The sequence below is a fragment of the Dendropsophus ebraccatus genome, unplaced genomic scaffold (assembly GCF_027789765.1).
Source record: "Dendropsophus ebraccatus isolate aDenEbr1 unplaced genomic scaffold, aDenEbr1.pat pat_scaffold_1374_ctg1, whole genome shotgun sequence".
Taxonomy (NCBI): Eukaryota; Metazoa; Chordata; class Amphibia; order Anura; family Hylidae; genus Dendropsophus; species Dendropsophus ebraccatus.
This window is the reverse complement of record NW_027208794.1, coordinates 35303-45488: the sequence shown is the minus strand read 5'-3', so window position 1 is coordinate 45488 and position 10186 is coordinate 35303. Positions and strand designations below refer to the sequence as shown.

General features: G+C 48.9%; 8 non-coding genes and 1 pseudogene across 8 annotated transcripts; all 9 read right to left on the bottom strand.

Moving 5' to 3' along the window:
* Nucleotides 1-192: 192 nt before the first annotated feature.
* LOC138775139 (U2 spliceosomal RNA) lies at nucleotides 193-336 on the bottom strand (annotated as a pseudogene).
* Nucleotides 337-1302: 966 nt separating this feature from the next.
* Nucleotides 1303-1493, bottom strand: LOC138775130 (U2 spliceosomal RNA). Its single transcript, XR_011360508.1, has one exon. It is a non-coding gene; the product is annotated as a U2 spliceosomal RNA (small nuclear RNA).
* Nucleotides 1494-2455: 962 nt separating this feature from the next.
* LOC138775128 (U2 spliceosomal RNA) lies at nucleotides 2456-2646 on the bottom strand. The gene has a single exon (XR_011360506.1). It is a non-coding gene; the product is annotated as a U2 spliceosomal RNA (small nuclear RNA).
* A 966-nt stretch (nucleotides 2647-3612) lies between these two features.
* On the bottom strand, nucleotides 3613-3803 carry LOC138775127 (U2 spliceosomal RNA). The gene has a single exon (XR_011360505.1). It is a non-coding gene; the product is annotated as a U2 spliceosomal RNA (small nuclear RNA).
* Nucleotides 3804-4769: 966 nt separating this feature from the next.
* LOC138775126 (U2 spliceosomal RNA) lies at nucleotides 4770-4960 on the bottom strand. The gene has a single exon (XR_011360504.1). It is a non-coding gene; the product is annotated as a U2 spliceosomal RNA (small nuclear RNA).
* A 966-nt stretch (nucleotides 4961-5926) lies between these two features.
* On the bottom strand, nucleotides 5927-6117 carry LOC138775125 (U2 spliceosomal RNA). The gene has a single exon (XR_011360503.1). It is a non-coding gene; the product is annotated as a U2 spliceosomal RNA (small nuclear RNA).
* A 966-nt stretch (nucleotides 6118-7083) lies between these two features.
* Nucleotides 7084-7274, bottom strand: LOC138775123 (U2 spliceosomal RNA). Its single transcript, XR_011360502.1, has one exon. It is a non-coding gene; the product is annotated as a U2 spliceosomal RNA (small nuclear RNA).
* A 966-nt stretch (nucleotides 7275-8240) lies between these two features.
* On the bottom strand, nucleotides 8241-8431 carry LOC138775122 (U2 spliceosomal RNA). Its single transcript, XR_011360501.1, has one exon. It is a non-coding gene; the product is annotated as a U2 spliceosomal RNA (small nuclear RNA).
* A 966-nt stretch (nucleotides 8432-9397) lies between these two features.
* Nucleotides 9398-9588, bottom strand: LOC138775121 (U2 spliceosomal RNA). The gene has a single exon (XR_011360500.1). It is a non-coding gene; the product is annotated as a U2 spliceosomal RNA (small nuclear RNA).
* Between the last annotated feature and the right edge of the window lie 598 nt (nucleotides 9589-10186).

The following is a 10186-nucleotide window of genomic DNA, read 5'->3' as shown; positions in this document are numbered from 1 at the left end:
AATCCCTCGTCGCCGGCTTCTTCGGGGTTCAGCGTCGTCCTTCTCGGGGTTCCGGGGCGTCTTCGTCGATCGTTCGTCGGTAGGCGGGATCGAAGTGGTTCTCCGGTCAAACCGTCGGGCACAGGACAATCGAGCAGCAGGCCGAGAGGAAGGTTCACTCTCGTTCCTGGGGAATAGCCCTACACCCAATAGCTGCAGTGAGCTTAAGACGAATTAAATCGCCGATGCCCAAAGGCCGAGTGCAGGGGGTACCCCAGGACCTGAGCCGTCAAGTCAAGGCAGTTCAGTAAGAACAAGATACTACACTTGATCTTAGCCAAAAGGCCGAGAAGCGATGGCCACAACGGTTTCCCGAAAACTCCCCTTCTCGGACACCACGTCCTTCTTGTTAAGGCGAAGCCAGACATACATACCCTATTATGCGCTCCACCCTCTCAGATGGCGGACCGGACGTGCTTTCACACTGCATCTCCTATTGCCTAGCACTGCCTCTGTCTTCCTTTCTGCTCTCAAATCTGAATAGCTCCACCCCCCAATCACACTGCGTCTGCTTCCACCTGATGGATGGCAGACATACACGTCTCTGTCTCTGTCTCCGTCTCTGTCTGGCATACATGACATGCAGCTAGCTCTTTGGCTGGCTGTCTCTGTAGCTGGCTGGCTGTCTCTGTGGCTGGCTGCCTAGCTGGCTAGCTTATTATTAGTACCTACCTACCTACCTACCTACCTATCTATCTATCTATCTATCTATCTATCTATCTATCTATCTATCTATCTATCTAATCTATCCTATCTATCCTATCTATTCTATCTAATGTATCTAATCTATCTATCAAAGAACATGGAGGGTGAATTCTCCCAGCTGGAGCCGTAGGCAGGCAGCATCAGCAGGATACATCGGCCGGCCACCAGGAAATCAAATCCAAAGGAAACGGTTTAATAAACTGCACCTACCTTTCCACCTACCTGCTCGGTCGCTTGACCGGCTGCAACTGAGCTGCTTGTTGTGCTGGCAGCTGTGTATAGCAGCAAAGCCTTGATGACATCACGTCCCGCGATGACATCACCAGCACTGGCCCGGCAGCCAAGTTGTAAACAACTCTGCCAGTTGGTTGCCATGGCAACAGAGGCCAGCAAGTCTTGGACAAACAAACTTTTCGTAGCCACACTCGGGCTAATTTTTCGGGGTCGGTCCACCTGCGCACAACACACTCGAGGGATGTTTCTTGCAAAACAGTAGTTTCAGGTGCAGCCGGCTTGTTTCCTTCTTCATTCTTTTGCTCTGTTTTTTGCAAACTCATTAGGGGGTGCACTGAACCTGGAGGCACTGCAATACCAGGTCAATGCCTGGAGAGGACAGAGCAAGCTCTTTTTCCATCTCCCTGTTCTAAAAATCCATTTAATATATGGTCCCCAGATAGGGGACGTATCAGATATTAAACTGATAAGAACAGATACTACACTTGATCTTAGCCAAAAGGCCGAGAAGCGATGGCCACAACGGTTTCCCGAAAACTCCCCTTCTCGGACACCACGTCCTTCTTGTTAAGGCGAAGCCAGACATACATACCCTATTATGCGCTCCACCCTCTCAGATGGCGGACCGGACGTGCTTTCACACTGCATCTCCTATTGCCTAGCACTGCCTCTGTCTTCCTTTCTGCTCTCAAATCTGAATAGCTCCACCCCCCAATCACACTGCGTCTGCTTCCACCTGATGGATGGCAGACATACACGTCTCTGTCTCTGTCTCCGTCTCTGTCTGGCATACATGACATGCAGCTAGCTCTTTGGCTGGCTGTCTCTGTAGCTGGCTGGCTGTCTCTGTGGCTGGCTGCCTAGCTGGCTAGCTTATTATTAGTACCTACCTACCTACCTACCTACCTATCTATCTATCTATCTATCTATCTATCTATCTATCTATCTATCTATCTAATCTATCCTATCTATCCTATCTATTCTATCTAATGTATCTAATCTATCTATCAAAGAACATGGAGGGTGAATTCTCCCAGCTGGAGCCGTAGGCAGGCAGCATCAGCAGGATACATCGGCCGGCCACCAGGAAATCAAATCCAAAGGAAACGGTTTAATAAACTGCACCTACCTTTCCACCTACCTGCTCGGTCGCTTGACCGGCTGCAACTGAGCTGCTTGTTGTGCTGGCAGCTGTGTATAGCAGCAAAGCCTTGATGACATCACGTCCCGCGATGACATCACCAGCACTGGCCCGGCAGCCAAGTTGTAAACAACTCTGCCAGTTGGTTGCCATGGCAACAGAGGCCAGCAAGTCTTGGACAAACAAACTTTTCGTAGCCACACTCGGGCTAATTTTTCGGGGTCGGTCCACCTGCGCACAACACACTCGAGGGATGTTTCTTGCAAAACAGTAGTTTCAGGTGCAGCCGGCTTGTTTCCTTCTTCATTCTTTTGCTCTGTTTTTTGCAAACTCATTAGGGGGTGCACTGAACCTGGAGGCACTGCAATACCAGGTCAATGCCTGGAGAGGACAGAGCAAGCTCTTTTTCCATCTCCCTGTTCTAAAAATCCATTTAATATATGGTCCCCAGATAGGGGACGTATCAGATATTAAACTGATAAGAACAGATACTACACTTGATCTTAGCCAAAAGGCCGAGAAGCGATGGCCACAACGGTTTCCCGAAAACTCCCCTTCTCGGACACCACGTCCTTCTTGTTAAGGCGAAGCCAGACATACATACCCTATTATGCGCTCCACCCTCTCAGATGGCGGACCGGACGTGCTTTCACACTGCATCTCCTATTGCCTAGCACTGCCTCTGTCTTCCTTTCTGCTCTCAAATCTGAATAGCTCCACCCCCCAATCACACTGCGTCTGCTTCCACCTGATGGATGGCAGACATACACGTCTCTGTCTCTGTCTCCGTCTCTGTCTGGCATACATGACATGCAGCTAGCTCTTTGGCTGGCTGTCTCTGTAGCTGGCTGGCTGTCTCTGTGGCTGGCTGCCTAGCTGGCTAGCTTATTATTAGTACCTACCTACCTACCTACCTACCTACCTATCTATCTATCTATCTATCTATCTATCTATCTATCTATCTATCTATCTAATCTATCCTATCTATCCTATCTATTCTATCTAATGTATCTAATCTATCTATCAAAGAACATGGAGGGTGAATTCTCCCAGCTGGAGCCGTAGGCAGGCAGCATCAGCAGGATACATCGGCCGGCCACCAGGAAATCAAATCCAAAGGAAACGGTTTAATAAACTGCACCTACCTTTCCACCTACCTGCTCGGTCGCTTGACCGGCTGCAACTGAGCTGCTTGTTGTGCTGGCAGCTGTGTATAGCAGCAAAGCCTTGATGACATCACGTCCCGCGATGACATCACCAGCACTGGCCCGGCAGCCAAGTTGTAAACAACTCTGCCAGTTGGTTGCCATGGCAACAGAGGCCAGCAAGTCTTGGACAAACAAACTTTTCGTAGCCACACTCGGGCTAATTTTTCGGGGTCGGTCCACCTGCGCACAACACACTCGAGGGATGTTTCTTGCAAAACAGTAGTTTCAGGTGCAGCCGGCTTGTTTCCTTCTTCATTCTTTTGCTCTGTTTTTTGCAAACTCATTAGGGGGTGCACTGAACCTGGAGGCACTGCAATACCAGGTCAATGCCTGGAGAGGACAGAGCAAGCTCTTTTTCCATCTCCCTGTTCTAAAAATCCATTTAATATATGGTCCCCAGATAGGGGACGTATCAGATATTAAACTGATAAGAACAGATACTACACTTGATCTTAGCCAAAAGGCCGAGAAGCGATGGCCACAACGGTTTCCCGAAAACTCCCCTTCTCGGACACCACGTCCTTCTTGTTAAGGCGAAGCCAGACATACATACCCTATTATGCGCTCCACCCTCTCAGATGGCGGACCGGACGTGCTTTCACACTGCATCTCCTATTGCCTAGCACTGCCTCTGTCTTCCTTTCTGCTCTCAAATCTGAATAGCTCCACCCCCCAATCACACTGCGTCTGCTTCCACCTGATGGATGGCAGACATACACGTCTCTGTCTCTGTCTCCGTCTCTGTCTGGCATACATGACATGCAGCTAGCTCTTTGGCTGGCTGTCTCTGTAGCTGGCTGGCTGTCTCTGTGGCTGGCTGCCTAGCTGGCTAGCTTATTATTAGTACCTACCTACCTACCTACCTACCTATCTATCTATCTATCTATCTATCTATCTATCTATCTATCTATCTATCTATCTAATCTATCCTATCTATCCTATCTATTCTATCTAATGTATCTAATCTATCTATCAAAGAACATGGAGGGTGAATTCTCCCAGCTGGAGCCGTAGGCAGGCAGCATCAGCAGGATACATCGGCCGGCCACCAGGAAATCAAATCCAAAGGAAACGGTTTAATAAACTGCACCTACCTTTCCACCTACCTGCTCGGTCGCTTGACCGGCTGCAACTGAGCTGCTTGTTGTGCTGGCAGCTGTGTATAGCAGCAAAGCCTTGATGACATCACGTCCCGCGATGACATCACCAGCACTGGCCCGGCAGCCAAGTTGTAAACAACTCTGCCAGTTGGTTGCCATGGCAACAGAGGCCAGCAAGTCTTGGACAAACAAACTTTTCGTAGCCACACTCGGGCTAATTTTTCGGGGTCGGTCCACCTGCGCACAACACACTCGAGGGATGTTTCTTGCAAAACAGTAGTTTCAGGTGCAGCCGGCTTGTTTCCTTCTTCATTCTTTTGCTCTGTTTTTTGCAAACTCATTAGGGGGTGCACTGAACCTGGAGGCACTGCAATACCAGGTCAATGCCTGGAGAGGACAGAGCAAGCTCTTTTTCCATCTCCCTGTTCTAAAAATCCATTTAATATATGGTCCCCAGATAGGGGACGTATCAGATATTAAACTGATAAGAACAGATACTACACTTGATCTTAGCCAAAAGGCCGAGAAGCGATGGCCACAACGGTTTCCCGAAAACTCCCCTTCTCGGACACCACGTCCTTCTTGTTAAGGCGAAGCCAGACATACATACCCTATTATGCGCTCCACCCTCTCAGATGGCGGACCGGACGTGCTTTCACACTGCATCTCCTATTGCCTAGCACTGCCTCTGTCTTCCTTTCTGCTCTCAAATCTGAATAGCTCCACCCCCCAATCACACTGCGTCTGCTTCCACCTGATGGATGGCAGACATACACGTCTCTGTCTCTGTCTCCGTCTCTGTCTGGCATACATGACATGCAGCTAGCTCTTTGGCTGGCTGTCTCTGTAGCTGGCTGGCTGTCTCTGTGGCTGGCTGCCTAGCTGGCTAGCTTATTATTAGTACCTACCTACCTACCTACCTACCTACCTATCTATCTATCTATCTATCTATCTATCTATCTATCTATCTATCTATCTAATCTATCCTATCTATCCTATCTATTCTATCTAATGTATCTAATCTATCTATCAAAGAACATGGAGGGTGAATTCTCCCAGCTGGAGCCGTAGGCAGGCAGCATCAGCAGGATACATCGGCCGGCCACCAGGAAATCAAATCCAAAGGAAACGGTTTAATAAACTGCACCTACCTTTCCACCTACCTGCTCGGTCGCTTGACCGGCTGCAACTGAGCTGCTTGTTGTGCTGGCAGCTGTGTATAGCAGCAAAGCCTTGATGACATCACGTCCCGCGATGACATCACCAGCACTGGCCCGGCAGCCAAGTTGTAAACAACTCTGCCAGTTGGTTGCCATGGCAACAGAGGCCAGCAAGTCTTGGACAAACAAACTTTTCGTAGCCACACTCGGGCTAATTTTTCGGGGTCGGTCCACCTGCGCACAACACACTCGAGGGATGTTTCTTGCAAAACAGTAGTTTCAGGTGCAGCCGGCTTGTTTCCTTCTTCATTCTTTTGCTCTGTTTTTTGCAAACTCATTAGGGGGTGCACTGAACCTGGAGGCACTGCAATACCAGGTCAATGCCTGGAGAGGACAGAGCAAGCTCTTTTTCCATCTCCCTGTTCTAAAAATCCATTTAATATATGGTCCCCAGATAGGGGACGTATCAGATATTAAACTGATAAGAACAGATACTACACTTGATCTTAGCCAAAAGGCCGAGAAGCGATGGCCACAACGGTTTCCCGAAAACTCCCCTTCTCGGACACCACGTCCTTCTTGTTAAGGCGAAGCCAGACATACATACCCTATTATGCGCTCCACCCTCTCAGATGGCGGACCGGACGTGCTTTCACACTGCATCTCCTATTGCCTAGCACTGCCTCTGTCTTCCTTTCTGCTCTCAAATCTGAATAGCTCCACCCCCCAATCACACTGCGTCTGCTTCCACCTGATGGATGGCAGACATACACGTCTCTGTCTCTGTCTCCGTCTCTGTCTGGCATACATGACATGCAGCTAGCTCTTTGGCTGGCTGTCTCTGTAGCTGGCTGGCTGTCTCTGTGGCTGGCTGCCTAGCTGGCTAGCTTATTATTAGTACCTACCTACCTACCTACCTACCTACCTATCTATCTATCTATCTATCTATCTATCTATCTATCTATCTATCTATCTAATCTATCCTATCTATCCTATCTATTCTATCTAATGTATCTAATCTATCTATCAAAGAACATGGAGGGTGAATTCTCCCAGCTGGAGCCGTAGGCAGGCAGCATCAGCAGGATACATCGGCCGGCCACCAGGAAATCAAATCCAAAGGAAACGGTTTAATAAACTGCACCTACCTTTCCACCTACCTGCTCGGTCGCTTGACCGGCTGCAACTGAGCTGCTTGTTGTGCTGGCAGCTGTGTATAGCAGCAAAGCCTTGATGACATCACGTCCCGCGATGACATCACCAGCACTGGCCCGGCAGCCAAGTTGTAAACAACTCTGCCAGTTGGTTGCCATGGCAACAGAGGCCAGCAAGTCTTGGACAAACAAACTTTTCGTAGCCACACTCGGGCTAATTTTTCGGGGTCGGTCCACCTGCGCACAACACACTCGAGGGATGTTTCTTGCAAAACAGTAGTTTCAGGTGCAGCCGGCTTGTTTCCTTCTTCATTCTTTTGCTCTGTTTTTTGCAAACTCATTAGGGGGTGCACTGAACCTGGAGGCACTGCAATACCAGGTCAATGCCTGGAGAGGACAGAGCAAGCTCTTTTTCCATCTCCCTGTTCTAAAAATCCATTTAATATATGGTCCCCAGATAGGGGACGTATCAGATATTAAACTGATAAGAACAGATACTACACTTGATCTTAGCCAAAAGGCCGAGAAGCGATGGCCACAACGGTTTCCCGAAAACTCCCCTTCTCGGACACCACGTCCTTCTTGTTAAGGCGAAGCCAGACATACATACCCTATTATGCGCTCCACCCTCTCAGATGGCGGACCGGACGTGCTTTCACACTGCATCTCCTATTGCCTAGCACTGCCTCTGTCTTCCTTTCTGCTCTCAAATCTGAATAGCTCCACCCCCCAATCACACTGCGTCTGCTTCCACCTGATGGATGGCAGACATACACGTCTCTGTCTCTGTCTCCGTCTCTGTCTGGCATACATGACATGCAGCTAGCTCTTTGGCTGGCTGTCTCTGTAGCTGGCTGGCTGTCTCTGTGGCTGGCTGCCTAGCTGGCTAGCTTATTATTAGTACCTACCTACCTACCTACCTACCTACCTATCTATCTATCTATCTATCTATCTATCTATCTATCTATCTATCTATCTAATCTATCCTATCTATCCTATCTATTCTATCTAATGTATCTAATCTATCTATCAAAGAACATGGAGGGTGAATTCTCCCAGCTGGAGCCGTAGGCAGGCAGCATCAGCAGGATACATCGGCCGGCCACCAGGAAATCAAATCCAAAGGAAACGGTTTAATAAACTGCACCTACCTTTCCACCTACCTGCTCGGTCGCTTGACCGGCTGCAACTGAGCTGCTTGTTGTGCTGGCAGCTGTGTATAGCAGCAAAGCCTTGATGACATCACGTCCCGCGATGACATCACCAGCACTGGCCCGGCAGCCAAGTTGTAAACAACTCTGCCAGTTGGTTGCCATGGCAACAGAGGCCAGCAAGTCTTGGACAAACAAACTTTTCGTAGCCACACTCGGGCTAATTTTTCGGGGTCGGTCCACCTGCGCACAACACACTCGAGGGATGTTTCTTGCAAAACAGTAGTTTCAGGTGCAGCCGGCTTGTTTCCTTCTTCATTCTTTTGCTCTGTTTTTTGCAAACTCATTAGGGGGTGCACTGAACCTGGAGGCACTGCAATACCAGGTCAATGCCTGGAGAGGACAGAGCAAGCTCTTTTTCCATCTCCCTGTTCTAAAAATCCATTTAATATATGGTCCCCAGATAGGGGACGTATCAGATATTAAACTGATAAGAACAGATACTACACTTGATCTTAGCCAAAAGGCCGAGAAGCGATGGCCACAACGGTTTCCCGAAAACTCCCCTTCTCGGACACCACGTCCTTCTTGTTAAGGCGAAGCCAGACATACATACCCTATTATGCGCTCCACCCTCTCAGATGGCGGACCGGACGTGCTTTCACACTGCATCTCCTATTGCCTAGCACTGCCTCTGTCTTCCTTTCTGCTCTCAAATCTGAATAGCTCCACCCCCCAATCACACTGCGTCTGCTTCCACCTGATGGATGGCAGACATACACGTCTCTGTCTCTGTCTCCGTCTCTGTCTGGCATACATGACATGCAGCTAGCTCTTTGGCTGGCTGTCTCTGTAGCTGGCTGGCTGTCTCTGTGGCTGGCTGCCTAGCTGGCTAGCTTATTATTAGTACCTACCTACCTACCTACCTACCTACCTATCTATCTATCTATCTATCTATCTATCTATCTATCTATCTATCTATCTAATCTATCCTATCTATCCTATCTATTCTATCTAATGTATCTAATCTATCTATCAAAGAACATGGAGGGTGAATTCTCCCAGCTGGAGCCGTAGGCAGGCAGCATCAGCAGGATACATCGGCCGGCCACCAGGAAATCAAATCCAAAGGAAACGGTTTAATAAACTGCACCTACCTTTCCACCTACCTGCTCGGTCGCTTGACCGGCTGCAACTGAGCTGCTTGTTGTGCTGGCAGCTGTGTATAGCAGCAAAGCCTTGATGACATCACGTCCCGCGATGACATCACCAGCACTGGCCCGGCAGCCAAGTTGTAAACAACTCTGCCAGTTGGTTGCCATGGCAACAGAGGCCAGCAAGTCTTGGACAAACAAACTTTTCGTAGCCACACTCGGGCTAATTTTTCGGGGTCGGTCCACCTGCGCACAACACACTCGAGGGATGTTTCTTGCAAAACAGTAGTTTCAGGTGCAGCCGGCTTGTTTCCTTCTTCATTCTTTTGCTCTGTTTTTTGCAAACTCATTAGGGGGTGCACTGAACCTGGAGGCACTGCAATACCAGGTCAATGCCTGGAGAGGACAGAGCAAGCTCTTTTTCCATCTCCCTGTTCTAAAAATCCATTTAATATATGGTCCCCAGATAGGGGACGTATCAGATATTAAACTGATAAGAACAGATACTACACTTGATCTTAGCCAAAAGGCCGAGAAGCGATGGCCACAACGGTTTCCCCGAAAACTCCCCTTCTCGGACACCACGTCCTTCTTGTTAAGGCGAAGCCAGACATACATACCCTATTATGCGCTCCACCCTCTCAGATGGCGGACCCGGACGTGCTTTCACACTGCATCTCCTATTGCCTAGCACTGCCTCTGTCTTCCTTTCTGCTCTCAAATCTGAATAGCTCCACCCCCCAATCACACTGCGTCTGCTTCCACCTGATGGATGGCAGACATACACGTCTCTGTCTCTGTCTCCGTCTCTGTCTGGCATACATGACATGCAGCTAGCTCTTTGGCTGGCTGTCTCTGTAGCTGGCTGGCTGTCTCTGTGGCTGGCTGCCTAGCTGGCTAGCTTATTATTAGTACCTACCTACCTACCTACCTACCTACCTATCTATCTATCTATCTATCTATCTATCTATCTATCTATCTATCTAATCTATCCTATCTATCCTATCTATTCTATCTAATGTATCTAATCTATCTATCAAAGAACATGGAGGGTGAATTCTCCCAGCTGGAGCCGTAGGCAGGCAGCATCAGCAGGATACATCGGCCGGCCACCAGGAAATCAAATCCAAAGGAAACGGT